Source organism: Macaca nemestrina, chromosome 7 (genome assembly GCF_043159975.1).
Source record: "Macaca nemestrina isolate mMacNem1 chromosome 7, mMacNem.hap1, whole genome shotgun sequence".
Lineage (NCBI taxonomy): Eukaryota > Metazoa > Chordata > Mammalia > Primates > Cercopithecidae > Macaca > Macaca nemestrina.
In genome coordinates this window covers 46928767-46950376 of record NC_092131.1, presented here as the reverse complement: position 1 = coordinate 46950376, position 21610 = coordinate 46928767, and the positions used below count along the sequence as shown (strand labels likewise).

The 21610-nt window shown below is 46.4% G+C and overlaps 1 long non-coding RNA gene across 2 annotated transcripts; it reads left to right on the top strand.

Annotated features, from left to right (window-relative positions):
- Nucleotides 1–1411: 1411 nt before the first annotated feature.
- On the top strand, nucleotides 1412–20324 carry LOC105473663 (uncharacterized). Of its 2 annotated transcripts, XR_011625823.1 has the most exons (5): nucleotides 1412–3036; nucleotides 8489–9005; nucleotides 9306–11811; nucleotides 14664–14823; nucleotides 16592–20324. It is a non-coding gene; the product is annotated as an uncharacterized lncRNA (long non-coding RNA). The 2 variants fall into 2 exon arrangements; XR_982378.2 differs by lacking the exon at nucleotides 1412–3036 and having other exon boundaries at nucleotides 5333–9005; nucleotides 16592–20318.
- Nucleotides 20325–21610: the final 1286 nt, after the last annotated feature.

Genomic DNA, 21610 nt, shown 5'->3' with positions numbered 1-21610 from the left:
ATCACTGATACCCTTTCTTCCACTTGATCGAATTGAGTACTGAAGCTTGTGCATGCATCACATAGTTCTCGTGCCATGGTTTTCAGCGCCATCAGGTCATTTAAGGTCTTCCTACGCAGTTTATTCTAGTTAGCCATTCATCCAATCTTTTTTCAAGGTTTTTAGCTTCTTTGAGGTGGGTTTGAACATCCTCCTTTAGCTTGGAGAAGTTTGTTATTACCGATCATCTGAAGCCTTCTTCCTCAACTTGTCAAAGTCATTCTCCATCCAGCTTTGTTCTGTTGCTGGCAAGGAGCTGCGTTCCTTTGGAGGAGAAGAGGCACTCTGATTTTAGAATTTTCAGCTTTTCTGCTCTGGTTTCTCCCTATCTTTGTGGTTTTATCTACCTTTGGTCTTTGATGATGGTGATGTACACATGGGGTTTTGGTGTGGTTGTCCTCTCTGTTAGTTTTCCTTCTAACAGTCAGGACCCTCAGCTGCAGGTCTGTTGGAGTTTTCTGGAGATCCACTCCAGACCCTTTTTGCCTGGGTATCACCAGCGGAGGATGCAGAACAGCAAAAATTGCAGAATGGCAAATGTTGCTCCCTGATCCTTCCTCTGGAAGCTTCGTCTCAGAGGGGCACCCAGCCATATGAGGTGTCAGTTGGCCCCTAGTGGGAGGTGCCTCCCAGTTAGGCTACTCAGGGGTCAGAGACCCACTTGTGGTGGCAGTCTGTCCATTCTCAGATCTTAAACTCCATGCTGGGAGAAGCACTACTCTCTTCAAAGCTGTCAGACAGGGATGTTTAAGTCTGCAAAAGTTTCTGCTGCCTTTTGTTCAGCTCTGCCCTGCCCCCAGAGGTGGAGTCTACAGAGGCAGACTGGCCCCCTTGAGCTGCAGTGGGCTCCACCCAGTTTGAGCTTCCTGGCTGATTTGTTTACCTACTAAAGCCTCAGCAAAGGCGAACGCCCCTCCCCCAGCCTCGCTGCCACCTTGCAGTTGGATCTCAGACTGCTGTGCTAGCAGTGAGCGAGGCTACGTGGGCATGGGACCCTCTGAGCCAGGCATGAGATATAATCTCCTGGTGTGCCATTTGCTAAGGCCGTTGGAAAAGCGCAGTATTAGGGTGGGAGTGTCCCGAATTTCCAGGTACTGTCTGTCATGGTTTCCCTTGGCCAGGAAAGGGAATTCCCAGACCTCTTGCACTTCCTGGGTGAGGTGATGCCCTGCCCTGCTTTGGCTCACACTCTGTGAGCTGCACCCACTGTCTGACAAGCCCCAGTGAGATGAACCTGGTACCACAGTTAGAAATGCAGAAATCACCCATCTTCTGCATTGCTCACGTTGGGAGCTGTAGACTGGAGCTGTTCCTATTCGGCCATGTTGGAACCCCCCCCCCACCTTTTTTTTTTTTTTTTTTGAGACAGAGTCTCACTCTGTCACCCAGGCTAGAGTGCAGTGGAGCAATCTCAGTTCCCTGCAGCCTCTGTCTCCTGGGTTCAAGCAATTCTCCTGCCTCCACCTCTCAGGTATCTGGGACTACAGGCGCCTGTCACCTTTCCTGGCCAATTTTTGTACTTTTAGTAGAGATGGGGGTTTCACCATGTTGGCCAGGCTGGTCTTGAACTCCTGACCTCAGGTGATCCTCCCACCTTGGCCTCCCAAAGTGCTGGGATTACAGGCATGAGCTACCATGGCTGGCCAAAATAAGACCATTTATTGGAAGCCAATTGTTTTTATAAAATAGTGACGCTATGAAACTGGTCAGAGGGAAATAATGTATACATACTAATGAAAATCAAGTTCATCATACTAATGAAAATCAAACTACACAGACACAATAGGCAATATAGAAATGTAAGTTTAAACAAATATTTATCTATTGACTCATAGTTCATTCAACATAGTCTTTTGTTTCAGGCGTGATTGGTAGAGGCATAGTTATCTGCCACAATGTCAGCATCATCAGTTTAGGAAACTATCACGCTCCCCCAACATCCTATTTTTCTCTTATAATTTCTTATGATTCCCTCATCCACCCATTCCTAAACCAATCATCAACTCCCAGGTATCACTGTGTATGGAGTAGTGCTTCTTTTTAACCTCCTACCCAATATGTAAAAAGTAATATTTCATTTTACTTATCTAAATTTACCTGATATGCAAGGTAGAAAGGACAAGTAGTTTCATTATTTTGGAATTTGAAACCAACTCTCTATGCTTATCTTTTTCGTGTCTTTCACAATTTAATAGGTTTATAGCTTTTTTTTTCCCTTTAACTTTTTTTATCTTTCCAGGAAAAAAAACAAAACAAAAACCTTTTTCTGCCTGTAAAGAAGCCGTTCCATTTTCTTGACCATATGTTGCATTTCTCTGGACATCCTCCAGCTCCAATTTGCCTTCCCAGCAAAGATGTGTTTTTTAAAAAGCAGTTGAATAACAACATGTTTTATTATTTTTCCTACTTCATCAAACACCAGTTTGTTGTGCTAAAAGCTGCTAGGAAAGCCAAAAGTTAGTTAAGTTTAAGTAAATATTTTAGTTTCAGAATAGAAATGTCGGCAGAGACATAAATTACTAATTTGCCAAACCTTTTGGGATACACACACACACATATAACTAATTTTGTACACACCCACCCACTTTCAGAATTACTCATAGCAGCTGGTCAATGATTAATAAATTGGTAAATTATGAGTGTATTGACACACACATGTATACAAACACCCAATAAGATGAGAAGTGTACAAGTAAATTACAGGTGTGATATGGCATGGTTCTTTGTCCCCACCCAAATATCATCTTGAATTGTAATCCCCATGTATCAAGGGAGGGATCTGGTGGGAGGTGATCGGATCATGGGGGTGGTTCCACCATGCTGTTCTTATGATAGTGAGTGAGTTCTCATGAGATCTGATGGTTTATAAGTATTTGACAGTTCCTCTCTCTCTCTGTCTCTTTCTGTCTCTCTCACCTGCTGCCATGTAAGATGTGCCTGCTTTCCCTTCTGCCATGATTGTAAGTTTCCTGAGGCCTCCCAAAGCCATGCAGAATTGTGAGTCAATTAAACCTCTTTTCTTTGTAAATTTCCCAGTCTTGGGTATTTCTTTATAGCAGTGTGAAAATGGACTAATACAAGGTGCCCACAATACTAGCTCTTTAAGCTAGAGAACTCTCCCAAATGTCACCTGAACAGACCCATTTTCCTAAATTTGGCAACACCTGAAATATCCAAATCAAACTGTTGCCTTTCTTGTAAACTCAAGATTATTATATTAGGTATCAACTGAGGCCAACACTGTGTCAGGCATCAGAGGTAGAAAGATGAGTGGGACCTCATTCCAGCTATAAATTTAGGGAGACACTTGGATTGCTGAGACACTGGGTTATGGAGAGAATTAACAGGATAATAATTGTGATCTGCTTAGAAGAGGGCCAGGCACATAGTGTTATTGTTATTTCAAAGGGTCTGCTTTTTAACTTTTGTGTTTTGTAATCAGAAGAAAATGGAGTATTTAGAAATACCTAATGAGAAACACAACACTAGAGGTATGGATAAACTACTGTGGGTGCACCAAGGAAGGAACCACTGGGCCTGCCTGTGGGAGCTGGGAACGGTGTCAGAATGAAGATTAATTTGTGCCTTGAAAGATGGAGAAGGTAGGGGAACAGCAAACACCATCTAGACCACCCATTCTTGCTTCATTTTGAGGCAATTTCCTCTTGTTCAGGATTTTGGAGAGATAGAAAACCCTGATAAGAGATGCCCTGATAATAACCCATCTTTTTTGAAGGATGGTAAATCACCCATAATAAAACTTTCAAACCATAACCTGTCCAGTTCCCTTTCTCTTTCCTTGGGGAATGTATTTTCATGTTTTTTTTTTTTCCTTCCTTTGTTTGGGGAAGAGGAAGACAGGAGGAGCCTTAGCAAAATGATCAAAATAATCACAGTGTGTCTTTTCCCAATGCCCCTTGCCCCCACTCCCACCTTCGGGGGGTTTCAGTGGGTGGGTTCTCCCTGTGCTCACTGAACCTGGGCTCCCACTTTTCAGTGAAAAAGGAACCTGTGAGCTCATTCTCACTGGGCTGTCCCAGGCTTACCATGCAGGGTCTGCATCCTAAAATGCAAGCTTTCTGGGAATGTCTTAATTCAGTGGTTTCTAGAGCAGCACAATTCCCCCCAATTTTGGTAACCTCTGACAAAGTGCTAGCTTTTTATTTTGCTAAGTGATAACATTAAAAAGAAAATACATTCACACCTGATATTACCCGTGCTTTCTAAAAGAAAGCATATTTTAACAATAATAAGATAGTGGAAAAGGATTTCAGAATACAGTTTTAAATATGGAATATAATTGGTTTATGAAAAATCTACTACCTTTATTCGGCTGCCGACCTGTGATGGGCTGCATTAACTCAAAGGGATGCATACCTAATGGTCAAAGTCAGACACCAGCAGGGACGGAGTGGGAACAAATTGAGGAAGAAGAAACAAATAGTCTTGGTTTCCTGTGTGTCCTTGACATGGACGAGGTGCCGCCTCCAGGATCTCTGTGTGCTCTGTAGCTCGGCTTTCTCAGCCTTCAGCATGTAACTGTTGTCAGAACTGGGCCTTGGTCTCCAGGATGGACAGCCCAAAGCATCCAAGTCAGGAATTGACCTGTATGAATCTGTTGTCTCCTTAATTTGCCATCCTCGTTGTTTCAAAGCGTGAAGTCAAAACCCATGCTGGACCACAGCCCAAGCCTTAAAGAGCACATTGCCTATTTAGGTTTAGAAACTTGAATGCATCAGGTGAGGCTAATGTGCTTCAAATATGAGACTCTCAAGCAAGTGCTTTTCTCAAGGAGACTGTCACCTTTGAGGTACCTGGCATTTCAAGCCAACTTGGGACACCTCAAGTGTCAATAAAGTTTGATAAATCGTAGCAACCATCCCAGCCTTCTATCAAAAGGGTCAAAGTGCTACTAGCATTAGGAAATGAAATATGCAAAACCTGCGTTTCTATTTTTGGTCATGCTCTGCAGCATGCTTCCTAGAATAAACTGCCACTGCACAGCAGGATTCAAGGAAACAGTGCTGACAGCCTCACTCTCCTTGCATTGTGATGCACAGAGATCAGCAGGCTGCCAACTTGTGTCCTGAATGAAAAATGGATTCCAGGTAGAAGAACTGTGGTTCCTGACCATTTCCTGGATCTTGCTCAAGAGAATATACACAAGTATTTATTTATAGCTGCTCAACTCCCTTTCAGACACAATCTAAATTTATTATTCCTGAAATCGAATGAGTTGTAATCACTGATTATGGAAACATTGAGCAATTTCAAGGCAGGTTGAAATTTTGTCATCAGACTCTCCTGCATTACATCCTGCCTGGCAGTGACTTAACAATTTCATTGTCTGTATTTTCACACTTGTGAAATGGAGAAATACCACTTCTATTGCAGAATTATTATGAAGATTGGAAAGAATAACCAAACAGTGCAGGACACAGAGTAGGCCCTCAATAAATAGTTTTGGTTTTCATTGTTAAGACTTGTTTAGGGAAGGGAAGCGAGCTCCTTTAGCAGTTTAGGGTTTCCCTCCTCCTCTGGGACAGGGTGGTAGAGGTACGAGAGTAGAGGCTGCTGAGAGAATATAGTCTGTTTCATTGTGCTCTGTTTTCTCCTTTTGGCCTCATGGAAGGGCAGGGACAGGTGTCACCAGAGGGTGGCTTGAGAAATGGGTTCTCCCTGGCTCTCAGAAGTCTAGGGCCCTCACCTGGCTCTTATCCACAGTGCCTGTGCTGTTGGTAATAGTTCACGTGCACATGTCTCCCTTCAGTTAGGTTGAAAAAATCCTGCAGGCATGCACTGCACCATGGGCTGCTGGCACACAGCAAATGTTGGTTGTCGCCTTTGGAGGCCAGGTTAGCACAAAGCAAATAACTTGGGTGTGCTCAGGGACAGCTAAAGGGGTTGGATGACTAATTCCCTTTCCTGTGACCATCCCTGCCTCTTGTTTACTCCATTGGAAAAGGGCATAGGGAGGTCAGTTGCCGCTGCTCATCTGCACGAAGGTCAAAGGCAGAGTCACCGAAAGTAGTCTGCTCCTATTTTTGAAGCTTTCTTCTGTGGCTAGCATTGCACTTTGTAAACACTTGGTACTCAATAAATTCCAGCACACATATGGAAGCAATGGTGCCAACTAGCTGGATTGAAAGTACTAAATACCCAGCGTCCAGAGCACTGGCTGATGGACAGGAAAAGGTTGCCTCCGCTTCTGACTGGGTGTGCAGCACAAGCTCCTGGCAGGCCTCACACCCCCTACTTAGCACCTGTCAATCTCCTGTCCTCTGTGAAAGAGCCTGCATTTCTCCCTGCTGGGCCCGCCACTTCTCCAGGATTTTTTCAGTGCTCTGTGTCCAAGTCTTTCGGCTGCTGGAAGTGTGGGAATGGGAAGTCAGCTCTAGCCATGGCTACAAATAATTCACCTTTCCAGCAGCCTGCGGGTTTTCTTCTTACCAGTACAACAGTGAGTCTCATTCTCAGAATCTCTGAGGCCTGGCCAATGAGGCCCCTATTCTTCTTCCCCTGGCAGAGGCCAGCTCTGATGGTGTCCCCACCCAAGGGGCAGACACCCATGTGATTTCAGTGGTTCGGAGGAATAGGAATGGAATGGAAGGGTGAGGTCCTTTCTGCTGAAGCTCAAAGCACTGTGGATACAGGCCCATGTGCGGAGCCTGAATCAGGGCACTGAGTTCACTCTGCTCAGTTTGCTTATATGTTAGTTCATGGCAGCTGTAGTTGCAAATAGGATCAAATTGTGCAGTTTTTAATTCTGTGTAATGCTGCTGTGAAAATGGACTTAACTGCTTTTCAGTACGGCCATTATGACTCTCTTAACTTCCCTTACTCATGAAACCTAGCATGAGTCATGGCTGGAGAATCTCACTCCACCCCATGGCCCCCGCTGTCCCAAGAAGCAGAAAGGCTGGTTCCTGGGGTTTCTCTTCCTGGCAGTAAACCCCCTCCTCCCTGCAGGACTGTTACAACTGATCCACAGTTAGAACATCAGGGAGCCCATAACCAGGCAGGGCGAGGGTTTCTCCTTACCAGCTTGCTCCCCATGCAGCAGGGAAGCGGGTGTCTGCTGCAAAGCTCCCCGTACGGGGGCGATGGGAAGAACAATGAGGCTGAACAGACACAAAGGAAGCTATCCTGTGCCCAGACAGCCCCAGTGATATCTTCAGGCCCAGCCAGGATCCTCCCTTCCCAAACTGGAGCCTATTTGCTCCCAGTATTAGTAAGGCTCTTTTGATTGCAGAGGACAAAAACTCCTCACTAAGGCCACTATATTCGTTTGCTAGGGCTACCTTAACAAAGTCCCACAGACTGGATGGCTCAAATATGGATTGTCTCACAGTTCTGGAGGCTGGAAGGCCAAGATCAAGTTGTCCGCAGGGTTGATTCCTTCTGAGGCCTCTCTCCTCGTCTTGCAGAAGGCCGTTTTCTCTGCATCTACATGTGGTCCTCCATCTGCATATGTCTATGTCTTCCTCTTTTAAAAGGACACTACTCCTGTTGGATTAGGCTCCACCCTCATGACCTCATTTAACCATAATTACCTCTTTAAAGATCCTATCTCCACATAAGGTCACATTCTGAGGGACTAGGGGTTAGGACTTCAACATGCCAGTTTTCTGGTGGGAGGACACAGTTACTTGGCTTCCTAGAGCAAAAGCCTGTTTAAGGATATTGATGGCCTGGAGCTGAGCGAGGCCGATGTGGGGCAGCCCCAGACAGCTTTTCCACTTCTCTCTGTCTCCACAGCCTTCCCAATCCCTCTGGATGAAGCCAGGTGTTTCTGTTATATGCACTCCTAACACCCCTCTGTCTCCCATATGGATTTACCACCTCTATATTTAAATAACGTGTTGTGAAGTTATTTAGTTAATGTCCATCTTCCTGGTTAGATGGAAGCACCAGGACAGCTGAACAAGTCACCGTCTTCTTTGCAGTAACCCGAGCACTTGGCCCAGGCTGGGCACATAAAAGGTGCTCAATTCGTAGTTGCTGAATTGAAAGTCCCTCGCTCTTGGTGCTTCTGCTCCTCTGCCTCCTTACTGGCCAGTCAACCCCACAGTAGCCTCAATCCACTTGGCTAGCATTTCAGACAGTCACATTCCATTATTTCACTTCATATAATTTATACTACAGGGGAGATGATATTTCTTTTTTCACCCATCACTAGTTTCATGGCCAAAGCCCCTATAACAAAAGACAGATTAACAAGAGAAAAGCATACAAATGTATTCAATGTAAGTTTTATGTGACAACAGGAGCTTTCAGAAATAAAGAGCCAAAGAAACAGGGAAACCTGTGTATTTTTATGCTTAGGTTTGTTGAAGTGTGGATGGTCATGAAGAAGTATGACTGGAGGACAAAAGGGTTTGATCTAATGGGAATCAACAGGGAAGGGGGACTTGGCAAGGCCCATTTGTTCATATGCTGTGTGTCCCAGTGTCTTCACAGATAAGGACATTCATTTCCTCTGGATATAGGGAGGGCATCTTTCAAATGGTGGTCTTATGACCTTCTTCAAGGGAGAAAGATGGGAGAAAGTCCAACAGTGATTTTCCTGCTTCTGCTGTTTCCTCAAATGCCAAGGTGCCATACTTTCAGGTAGTGTGTCCTGACCCCCATCAGTACTGTAGTTTACTTAATATTCTCCTTTACAAATAATTCATGCTTTTACTTAAATAACAGATTTCAGAAAGAAACATTGTATCATGGGTTTGACATCCTGCTTATATTTAAAAATTAAACGTTAAAAGAATCATGTAACTATTAAAATACATGCTTGTGTAACTGTTGAAGTTATCTCCTGAGCTGCTTGTGGGCTGCCTGTCCTCAACAGGTCCTGGAAGGAGTTGGTCTACCTGGCTTAGCTAATGATCTCTCAGGTGGCATTGAATAGAGTGCTCTTGGCTTCAAGCCACTGATGCTGATTTAAAGAATTAGAACTTTGGGAGGCTGAGGTAGGTGGATCAGTTGAGCCCAGGAGTTCAAGATCAGCCTGGGCAACATGGTGAAACCCCATCTCTACCAAAAAAATATATATTTTATACTTAGTGTATTATATCTAATTATATGTAATATCTAATTACATGAATATAAATAATGTAATTAATTATAATTTGATATTTAGCCTATCATATATATAATTAGAACATTGATTGTCTCACAGAACTGAAATATTGAAATAGTGTGGTTTGAGGGCTGGTTGTTTTAGAGGCTAAATTATCTCATCAAAGACTAATATTCTTTCTCCCTCTCAGTCCTAGGAGCATCAGGATTGGCTTCATCTTCTGGGTAGTAGCAAGATGGCAGTAGCAGCAGTCATGGGCATTACGTTGAGACACATTGTTCAGAGGAAGAAGACGAATTGTCATTCTGCTTTTTCAAAAGCACATAGCAGACTTCCCTACACATTTTTTAAGTATTTTTTTATTTATAGAGACAAGGTCTTGCTCCATCACCCAGGCCAGAGTGCAGTAGTGCGATCATAGCACACTGCAGCCTCGAACTCTGGGACACAAAAAATCCTCCCGCCTCAGTCTCCTCAGTAGATAGTCCTATAGGTATGCACCACCACACCTGGCTTATTTTTTAATTTTTTATAGAGATGGGATCTTGCTCTGTTGTCCAGACTGGTCTTGAACTCCTGGCCTCAAGCAATCCTCCTACTTGGCCTCCCAAAATGTTGGGAATACAGGCATGAGTCACTGCATCTGGACTCCCTATAAATTTCTTTGGCCAGAATTGGGTCACACACTCACTCCTGAACTGGAAAGGGAAATGAAGTGACTATGCAGGTCCTCTGGGGTGAAAACCATGCTAGAGTGGAGGCTGCAATGCCCACCACACGCATCAGTGGCCAGCCTATGGGTAGGTTGCGATTAAGACAGGTGCCCTCTGCTGGTGCATACAGGGATTATCCCCAGCCCCAAACCCACTGAGGCCAAAGGCAGAGAGCTTTGACCTGGCATGGCAGGCGCCAGGACTGACACATCTGTGCTCTCCTCAGGCGACAATTTCTGTGGCCCTCAAGCTATGCCTGGCCTCAGACTGAAGCATCAGCTTCCAAAATGATGCATTGTTCTCCCTGACTCCCACACGCTCTGGCTCACAGAGGAGCCAGCACCCCACCCCGGCGTTGGCCCCTGAATCAGGGAAGGGAGACTCTGCCTGAGTCTGCTTTTGATGGGGCTTTGCCAGCCCCGCAGGGCTCATTTTCTCTGTCTCCTGCTAAATTCCCTGGCTGCTCCTCCGCTGTCAGGTTGCCAAGCCCTGAGTGTCTCCTGGCTCCGTCTGCAGCAGGAAATGGGCCTGACAATTGCTCTTCCAGAGCCAGTGATTTTTCAATATGTAGTTGCATGGATCCCACCCATGCTTCATCTCCAAAACCCCTGCTTGTGTTCAGCTCTGATTTACTAAGCACGTACTACAGGCCTGGCTCTGTACTCAGCACTGCAGGTGTGGGGAGCAGTCAGGGCACAGAGGAGGCATCTGATGTGTTCTCCGCTTTCAGCCTCATACTCCAGTCATAGTTGACGGCCACACACTTGGAAGTGAGCTTCCTAGCCAAGGTGGCCCTGGCGGACTACAGGGCACACAAGTGGTCCAGATTAAAAAACAATACCGTGTGGGTTCAGAGAAGGGCAAGGTTGACACAGGCAGTACATGTGCTGATTATTCTGTCTGCCTCCTACTCACCCCTGTGTCTACTCTTCCCTGCCATGTGCCCTGGATGCAATGGCTGCAGGCTGCAGCAACAGGCCCTTTGCCCCAGCTTCCAGTGGACTTGCTGGTGGAGCGGCAGGCAGGAAGGCTCAGAGCAGAGGAAAAGTGAGGCCGGGATTTATTTTCCCTGCTTCCTCCCTGTTTTGCTGTGATTCTGGCATTGGCAGGTTCCTCCAGAGCTACAGCTCTGACAGGACAAGGGGAGCTGATGGCTTCCTGCTATTGCTGGTCCCTGTTTCCCTATTGGGTTCCCTGAGCCTCCCCACTCTGGAAGCAGCCCCTTTTTTCTTCAGAGTTCTCGAGGCTGTTTGGATGCTGACTGGCAGACCATGTTTAGGAAGTGCTTCCTGCAGGAGCAGCACCTGCATCTGGGCTCCTGAGATGAGCTGAAGCTGGATAAGCAGAGAAGAGGAAAATGGGCTTTCTAGGGGCAGCACAGCCCCATCAATGTTCACGAAGAGATGAAGTGAGCGCTCGAAGACACTGCCTAGGCAGGGAGGGAAGGTGGAAAACAAGCGAAGGCTCCCCGTGGAAGCCCTTGACTGCCAGGCCAGGGAACTTGGCCTTTGTCCCATAGGCTACATGGAGCTGCTGGAAGCAAAAGTTTTGACTTTGTTATTAATGGCTTTGTTTTGGTTTTTATTTCTACCTTTTCCTTGTTATTGATTTTATTATCATCATTAATAACAACTACTATGTATTTAATCCTTACTGTTAGGGCTTGATTGGGCCCCCTTTCATTAGTATGTTGAAGTCCTAACCCCCAGTCCCTCACGAGTGTGACCTTAACTGGAGACAGGGTCGTTAAAGAGTTAAAATGAGGATGGGCCCTAATCCACTATGACTGGTGTCCTTACAAGAAGGGGAAATTTGGACATGGAGACACACATAGAGGGAAGATGATGCAAAGGGAGAGAAAGACGGCCACATCCACAAGCCAAGGAGAGAGGCCTGGAACAGATCCTGCCCTCACAGCCCTCAGAAGGAAACAACCCCCCAGCAGCTTGATTTTGGACTCCCAGCCTCCAGAACCATGAGACAGTAAGTTTCTGCTGTTTAAGTCTGTGGTTTCTTATGGTATTCCGAGGAAACTGACGCACTCATCATGGAACCATCTTGTGCTGAGCAGTGCATCATCAGACGTGTTCTCACTCCAGCTGCACCTTGTGGGTGAAACCTCTGGCCTGTCTCTGCCCCAGCACACTCTCATTCTGGCCACAGCACCTAGCACTCCGACACTTTCCCTTGGTTATTAACATATTTGTTTACTGAGCACCTATCATGTGCCAAGCACTATTCTAGGTCCTGGGGAAACAAAACAGACAAAAACTCTTACCATCTTGGAGCTGACTTCTGATGATTCTGTATTTGTTTCCTGTCTGCCTCCACCAGAGGAAGAACCGCTCGTGAGGGGGGCTGTGTCTGTTGCACTCACCACAGTGGAACACCTGTGGAATGCATGCTAAGGAAACGAAGAGTAAAACCTTGACTCCCCTTGCCCATTTTGGTTTCAATCACGTCTGAAGACCTGACTCACTTAAAAGATCCCTGGGCCTGTTGATGAGGGCAACTGCCTTGCCAAGTGATAGTTGGTCCAAGGCCCTCTGGCCATGGTGTGAGGAACAGGGCTTGGTGGCCTGGGGGGAAGAAGGCAGCTGGTGTGTGGTGTGGTGGACTGCTGTCACTACCCTCCTTGCTCAATTTGCAGCCCTGAAATTTGAGCTTTCAACTGCACTGTCTGCTGGAGGCAGGAAGGAAAGGAAAGATGTTACCAGCTTTCTGGAGGCCCAAGTTGTAGGACATAGAAAGCAGGTTCTAGATGCTGAGAGAATCCTTCCACCCCATTTTCTGGGAATTCTTCTCATAGACATTATTTCCCCATGCTCTCCTCTCTTGTTCCTCCCAAAGTCCTAAGACCCTTCCTGCCAGCCCCTCCTCTGCCGCATCTGCTTTCTGTGCGACCTGAGAGTGCAGCTCCATTTTCGGGTCTCGTGCCTTCTTTTGGGCCCTGTGATCCTGAGCCTGGTCACCTTGACAGTGTAATTATACCTGAGTTACTCTGAGCCCTGCCAGACATGGGATTTCTTAGCCCACAACAACCAGGGGTGAAGAGAGCTGAAATGCTCACATAAATTAGTGGGGACACCAGCCTCAGGGTGATGTGCCCTCCTCCCACACCCACACGCCAGACCCTGAAATCTGGACAGCCAGCCCTGCTGACCAGGGATCAAACACAAGTTCTCAGGAAGCTCGATGCTAGCTGTGGATCTCTTTCTCTGCCATGAGAAATGCTGTCCCAGTAAAACCACGGTCCCATGGATAACAGTCATGCCCCTTCTGGCAAAGTATGAAAGTTTGTGAATGATTCATACACTAAGTTTTTTTAACTAGAGTGGATTCTAGGATACCCCATAATCCCCTCACACTCATTTTTGTTCCGATTGGCTTTCCTGGGTGGGAAAGAAAGGAGTAGGAGGCAGCCGTAGGTGGGGAATTGAGCACAAGTGTGGGCTGGTCCACAGAAGTGTGTCACTCTTATGACCATCATCATCTTGTGTGTTGTGGCAGAAAACACTGAGAACCAAACCTCTTTCGGGTTGTTAAGAGATGGACTTCTGGAAGATCCATTAACATAGTGCTTTGGAAACCAGCTTGGAAAATGTGACATTTTGTCACTTTGATCTGCTAAGCAGCTTACAAACATCCTCCCGCTCCTTCCCTCCACTCCCTCCAACTTCGCTTCAACCCCACCATCTGAATTTTCCAAGTGAGATCACAGACCCAGAGTGGGTTGGCTTCAGACTTTAGGAGAGTGTCAAGGGCAGATGTGAGGTCTGGGGACAGAAACCATCAGTCCTCCAAAAAGTCTCCCATGTCCCTTGATCTTTAGCAATATCAAAACCCAGCCCATCATGTGACAACTAATTCCTCAATTACTCAGAGCTCCAACATTGTCTGTGGGAGTAATTACAGCAAGTGTGGCGCGGGAAAGACTCAGAAGCCTCCTGGCTGGAGGGGACGTGGTCTTTCCCTGGGCTGAACTCCTGCACCTCTAAGAATGTAGATGAGCTCAGGCCACTTTGCCAGAATAAAATAGGCCCCACGGACCAGGGACCAGAGCTGCTTCCCTGGCGGTTTCGAATGTTTACTGTGAAATTAAAAGCCCAACTCGGGCTCATTCTCTTTTCCAGGAAGTGTCAGCAGCCCCTTCTAATTCTCTCTACTGCAACTTTTGTTGCCCTGTCTCAGAGTAAAATCTTAGGTTGCCCAGCCTTCCCCCAGTGAAGCAGGAACTCTCTGGAGGACACATCAGGATTTATCTGCTAAGGCCCCAAATGTGTGAGCTTGGGCCCCCATCCCTGTGCCTGGTAGCCGCGGAGTTAACAGTCCCGTTTTTATTTGTGTCTCCGCTGCCTGTCATGCAAGAGGCATGATGAATGCTCTGGACCTCCCGTGGTGGGGGGGGGGGGGGCGGTGCGGGAAGTGGGGGTGAGGGATGAACTGAGGTGGGAAAGAAACTCAGGGCAGGTTCGTAAATAAACAAGGGCAGAGTCGGGAGACCCGGGGCCTCGCTCCTGCCGCGGCTTTCCGGGCTTCTGACAAGGGGAGCTCCTGAGGCTCCCTCTGGAGCAGGCTGGGGGAGGCAGTTATTGTTTTTGGATTTCACTAAGATGAACTCCAGATGATTTTCCAAGGGCTGATTTCACAGCACATTTGCCCCATCTGAGCAATCACTCTCCGCAACAGTTGGATTTCCATTTGGCGTTTACTTCGTGTGCCCGGAATCAGGACTGTCTGCCTCCTTGGGGTTGAATCGTTTTATTTTCTTTGGGGCTTGGCCAAACCCTTTCCGTTGGCCTTGGTTCCATCTAGCCATTTCTGTTTGTGTGCAGACAAGACCAGACCAGGTTCACAGAGGTTTCCAGAGCGCAGTGACAGTGCCCACTCCTGGAAGAACACAAACCTGGGGAGAGAATCCACCAAACTGTTTTAATTTCAGAGACAGATACTCAGCTACAATGGAGGATGAAAGCCAGACCCATACTCAACTGGGTAAGTGCTATCTTCTCTGCCAGGGCACTTCCTGAGTGGCCAGGCCGGGACTCCGGTGGGTGTATAAAAGCCCCTATGAGGAGGAACAGGTTGACAGGTAGTCTCGCATGCAGCAAAGAGAAGCCTAGAGAGTTGCAAGGGGACAAGGTTGTGGTGCAGTGGGGATAGGGGCCTCAGTGCAGCCCCATTGAGCCGCTTTGGGGACAGAGTGCCTAAGACAGAGAATCGGCAGACTTTGCAATCAGAAGCTCTGTGTCATTGTCCAGTGAGTTACACCAGAGTCTCGTGGTGGTTATTTCTATTTTCTATGTCATAAATTTTTCAATATTTACTTTTGTAGTACAAATGAAACCCCCCTTCCCCCCCTGCCAGCAGCCTGAACAACACAGTGAGACCCCGTCTCTACAGAAATACAAAAAATTAGCCAGGCATAGTGGTGTACACCTGTAGTCCCAGCTACTCTGGATGCTGAGGTGGGACGATCACTTGAGCTCGGGAGGTCGAGGCTGCAGTGAGCTGTGTTTGCACCAGTGAACTCCACTGCACTACGCTCCTCACTATTTGAGACAGAACTTGACCCTGTCTCAAGGAAAAAAAAAAAAAAGAAACGAAAACCAGCCCAGATGTCACTCTGCACACCATTGTGTTACTCAAGGAAAGAGATCTGTGCCTGGCTTTTGTGCATAGGTCACTTTAACCTCAGTGTCTAAAGTGTTGTTAAAGTGGACAGCAGCATATTCCCTGTGGCATGTACTGATCATGCTGTGCCCCATGTTGCCCTGTCGTGGAGCATCTCCTCAGCCAGGATGTGTGTTCTCCACGGGGCTGTCCCCACTCCCCGGGGCCTTGGGAGTCCTCCTGCTCCACACAACAGGGCCCCCAGTGCAGCCCCTGGGCTGCCCCTTTCCTTGCCCTCATCCGGCCTCATTCACACAACTGAAGGACCACTTACTTCTGTTCCTTTGTGCCCTCCTCAGTACTCAGCATGGGGACAGAGTCTCAGAGGGTGCTGGTCATTCACTGGCTGGTTGAACACACTCCTTTGTGGCAGCCTTCCCCTTCCCATTCCTCCAGCCCTGCTGCAATTGTCTCTGTTGCCCTTTCTTTCACCTCTCTGGGGCTATTCAAGACCTGAGGTCAATGCCCCAGCCCGGGGCATACACCCTTGCAGAGGTATGAGCCCAGGTTCTGGAGTCACCTGGACTCCAGGCCTGCCTCTGCCATTTATCACCTCTGTACCCCTAAACATGTTTCTTAACCTCTCTGTGCCTCAGTGTCCTCATCTGTAAAACTGAAGATGGAGGCCAGGCAAGGTGGCTCATACCTGTAATCCCAGCACTTTGGGAGGCCAAGGCAGGCAGATCACCTGAGGTCAGGAGTTTGAGACCAGCCTGGCTAACATGGCGAAATCCTGTCTCTACTAAAAATACAAAAATTAGCCAGGCATGGTGGCACGTTCCTGTAATCCCAGTTACTTGGGAGGCTGAGGCAGGAGAATTGCTTGAACCTGGAAGACGGAGGTTTCAATTAGCTGAGATCATGCCATTGTACTCCAGCCTGGGCAAAAAGAGTGAAACTCCATCTTTAAAAAAAATGAAGATGGTTAGTGCTTCTCTAAGTTTTAAGTTGTATATGAGAGCATCTAGTGCTCTTAAAGAGCCTTGAAATTTTAGAGAAGTGTGGAAGAAGGAGTCCCTCACCACTGGGTTTTGTTTACTTTACAGTCAGCAAGCCTTAGGGAGCCCTCACTGAAACTTTTTTCTTACAGGCCTAGGATTTCACTGAAACCAAGAGGAACCTGCATCCAAACTGGATTCTAGAAGAAAAAGAGAAGTAAGGAAACTGAAGAGTGCAAGGCCCTTGGGGACTGAAGCACTCAAGCAGTTTCATTTGCTGCAGTTCTCTGTGTCCCTGGACCATGGGGATCAGTTTTAATCCCTCAGTGAATAAGCCAGCTGCTCCTTCCCTGACTGTGTTCTTCATCGTGCATGAGGTCTCCTTGCTGTTAGGCTGCCTCCTGAGCCTGCACCTGCTGCCTCCGTGTGTCTTGGCTTTCTTCCTCTACTCAGAGCTTTTTGTGAACATGGCTTGGTCTTCCCCTAAACTCCACTCCTCTGTTTGCCAATGCTTTTCTTCTGACCCAATGCTCAAAATCCTAACTGTAAAACCTTAGGGAGATGATCTTAGGCATTTGAGGAAGAATCTTAGTTGGTAAACTAACTTCTCTATCGTCATTCCTCAGGTCTCTCCACTGCCTCTTACTCACTATATTGGAAAAAGCAAATGAGGGTCTGGAAAAAGATCATTGCCTCAGAAGACTTGAGGAGAAAACGTGTGATTAGAATAGGTGTTTGTTTTCTGCAAATGTGAGCACCATTACGCTTAGGCATCATTTCCAAGCAAAAAGAATCCATGTTCAAAATGTCCAAGTTGTTGTCTCCCAGGAAAACACAGCTGTTGAGTGATGGTCCAAGGCCACTGGAAGTGTAGCAGGACTGGTCACAGACAAAATATCTCAGACACCAGTTTTAGGAAGGAAGAGGCTTTAATCAGCTGGGAGCATCGGTAGACTTGGGTCTCAAGATCTGAGCTCCCCGAAGTCAAGATTCCTGTCCCTTTTAAGGGCTTACAGCTCTAAGGGGTCCACATGAAAGGGTCGTGATACATTGTGCAAGCAGGGGCTACGTGATGGGGGCTGCATGCACTGGTTGTCAGAACAGAACAGAACCAAACAGGGAGTTACACAATGCTTCCTTATACAATATCTGGAATCTATAGATAACATAAGCGATTAGGTCAGGGGTCGATCTTTAACTACCAGGCCTGGGGTGTGGTGCTGGGCTGTTTGACTATTGAATTTCACTTCAGCCTTTTCTTTAACTCCTACTTTTTTCTTTGCTTTGAGGCAGAAATTAGGCAGAAGACAATATGAGAGGTGGTCTCCTTCCTTATTTCCCCCCTTTGAGAATCTCACTTATTAGTGGGAGTTCTCATCTTCATCCTCACTATCTAGGTTTTCTTGTAAGACAGATCAATAGTAATGCATGTAGTACACTTGTGCTGAAGTATTTTGATGGACTAAGGTAGTAACAAAACTTTTCATTACTTGAAGGAGCAAGAGCAGCCCACAGGGAAGCAAAAAGCCTTTTTTTTTTTTTTTTTTTTTTTTTGGACTTAGGATAGTTCAGAACTGGTGAGGTGTGCTCACAATGAGGTTTCCTCTAAAAGTTATTTTTCTACTTTTTTCTGTTAGCAAAGCCGTTGCCACTACAGATTGAATGTATTTGGGCCATCCACGGGGTACTGGGTTAAGGATTTTTGATAGGAAAGGCTACGGGTTGTCAGTGGCTTCAGTGCTTTCAGGCTATGCCCTTGTTTACACTGACAACAAGGTAGTATTGGAGTGTTATAGGGTCATGGAGAAGACCTTTATCAATTAAAGGTTTAAATTTACCTTGGCTTTTAAAGGAGTAGGGTACACTGTTTTTTTTCTTAACTACTTGTATATCTCTCTCTTTCTCTCTTTGACTTTCTGTCTCTCTCTATTTGACTTTCCTTTTGTCTCTGTCTCTTCTTCTCTCTGCCTGTTTCTCTCTCTCACTCTTTCACTCCTTCTTCGTCTGTCTCTTCCTCTCTCTCTCTTCTTCTCTTTCTTCACCTCTTTTCCTCTCTCTCTCATCTACTCTGGGTGGTCTAGGGGTGTGTGTCCTGTGGAGGCTCAGGTGCTGTGGGCTCAGGAGTGGGGAGTATCTCTTCTTGGTAAGCGGGGGCACCACTGGTGCCACTTCCTGCCATGCGTCCTCTGATGCTGGGTCAGACAGAACCTTAGGAGCTGACTTCTCTCAGCAGGTGGAGCAAGATCCCCCCTGGCTATCTGTCCCTTTGCCACTAACTGCTGCTGCCTGGCCTCTCAACCACTGTGGGGGGGTCTAAAACTAGCTGCAACCAAGTATCTATGTATGGAAACTGATCTGGGTGTCCTGATTTACCAGTTACTTTGTGCCATACTTTTGATACTAGGGACCTGTCTAGACTTCCTTCTGATGGCCATCCCACCTCTAATGCTGGCCAGTCTATCTCACACAAAGCCTCAAGCTATCCAGGTGTCATAGCAATTCCATAGTCCTCATTGGATCCTTTCTTGAAATTCTTCAACATAGTTCCTAATGGGGTATGCGTACTCTGTGTTTTACCCATTTTCCTCTCTCAGGGGACAAAACACTCTTACCACAAAGAGGGAAGGGAAAAGGGGAAAAAAGTCACTCACTCACCAAGCAATTCACACCAGATCAAAATTAAAGCTAAAACCAAAGGACGGATAAGGAGTTACTCATTCATCAAGCAATTTGAGCCGAGTCAGAACCGAAATCAAAGCCAAAACAGTTCAAATCCAAAGGTCAGAACTGAAATCAAAACCAAAACAGTTCAAATCCAGTCAAAATCAAAACCAAAACCAAAGTGCTGATACAGACAAGCTGTGGGTGATCAGGCCACACTTCCACTTAGATGGAGTAGGCAAGTTCCAAGACTGGTCTTAACCGTTTTCCAGATGTCAGGACTTCAAGCACCAATTCCTTCCCAGTGTTCAGTCACTGCGTTAATCCTTCACAGGGGTCTGCTGTGCACTCCTGTGGTGAGGCGTTCCACCTGGGCAGTTGCCTACCCAGGAGTACTCTCAGGATCCATTTTGCTTAAGCTGGCCAGAGTCCCCCACAGGGATGCTTTGCAGGGCAGGCCTAAGCCGCCTAAGGGGCTGCCTCGACCGTCTGTTAATCACCTCACTTCCCGGTCAGGGAACCAAGATATGTAACAGGACCAGTCACAGACAAAACCTCTCAGACACCAGTTTTAGGAAGGAAGAGGCTTTAATCAGCTGGGAGCATTGGTAGACTCACATCTAAAGATCAGAGCTCCCTGAAATCAAGATTCCTGTCCCTTTTAAGGGCTTACAACTCTAAAGGGTCCACGTGAAAGGGTCATGATATATTGTGCAAGCGGGGGCTATGGGATGGGGGCTGCATGCACCAGTGATCAGAACAGAACAGAACTGAACAGGGAGTTACACAATGCTTCCTCATACAATGTCTGGAATCCGTAGATAACATAAGCGATTAGGTCAGGGGTTGATCTTTAACTACCAGGCCTGGGGTGGGTGTGGTGCCAGGCTGTTTGACTATTGAATTTCACTTCTGCCTTTTCTTTAACTCTTATTTTTTCTTTTCTTTGAGGCAGAAATTAGGCAAAAGACAATATGAGAGGTGGTCTCCTTCCTTAGAAGGGCTGAGCGGGGATTACAAAATCTCAAATGCCAAAATCTTACGTGCAAACCATGCCCAATGCTGTAAATATTACTATGCGCTACCAAAGGCTATTTACTTGAATCCTACCAAGAAACATTAAGCATTACGAAACTTCTTTTAAAATATTGTTTTACATTATAAAATAGAATACAATATAAAAATATTATGTTAAATAATTATAATAATTAAACTATGTGAAATGAGTAATATATTTTATTTTATTTTATTTTATTTATTATTTATTTTTAAAAAAATTTTTTTTTGAGACGGAGTCTCCCCCTGTCACCCAGGCTGGAGTGCGTGGCTGGATCTCAGCTCACTGCAAGTTCCGCCTCCCAGGTTTATGCCATTCTCATGCCTCAGCCTCCCGAGTAGCTGGGACTACAAGCGCCCGCCACCTCGCCTGGCTAGTTTTTTGTATTTTTTAGTAGAGACAGGGTTTCACCATGCTAGCCAGGATGGTCTCAATCTCCTGACCTCGTGATCTGCCCATCTCGGCCTCCCAAAGTGCTGGGATTACAGGCTTGAGCCACCAGGCCCGAGTAATATATTTTATATATATAGCATAAAGTCGTGTATATAATGTTTGTAATACTTTTATAAAGTAAATAAGAGGTTCTTGTCTGTTTCTCTAATATTCTTTATTATCACTGAGTTTTGTTTTTCTTCTGGAAAGAGGGGGTGGCCAGAGGGAGATGGCTGTGGGGACCTCTGCCAAGCCTGAGTTGGGCCACAGTCAAAAAAAGTTTGAGGGCATCATTCAGAAAAATTAGCTTGCAAATAATTTTTCTCAATTTTCTCTCTTTTTCCTGAAAGATGGTTTTAAGATGAATGTCTGAGTAGGAAACACTTTCAGATCCCCACATAGGCAATGGCAGAAAAGCTCCAAGTGTGATATTACAAATATGTATTGTCATCAAAGACAGAAATATTTGCCTTGTCCACCCAGAAGTGCAATGAGTGTATGGGTCGATTGTATTTTCTTCTCTATGTATTATGTGCAGAACTTCCCTTCAACAAAAGAAGGGAGGAAAGAAAACTACCCCTGCATTGTAGGCTTCTGCTCTATTATAAGGAGAGGAAAAATACCCAAAGACAAAAACCAGCGAGAAATGGCATTTGACTTGCAAACCTTTAGGAGATGCGCATAAACAGAGGAGCTCAAAGGGAGGCAGAGAAACCAGGATGCCATGGTTGATTATGTCCTTCCAGCAACTGCAACTGTGCCTCAATTTGCAGGGAAATACGTTCCCCTTCATGGACCCTGTTCTGGGAACTGTAGAATGCTCCGGGCTGCAGCCCAGACAGGAAGGTGTCCAATATGTCTTTGAGTTCCATCTTGGGGATCTCATGTGATCTCTGGTGTGTTAGTGAGTGGGCAGGGCCCCTGCCTCCCAGCACTAACCTCAGTTGCATGAAGAGTCTGAGTCCATGGCAGATCTGGGCCCACAGGCTTCTCACCAACTCAGAGGCAGAAACAGATTCCA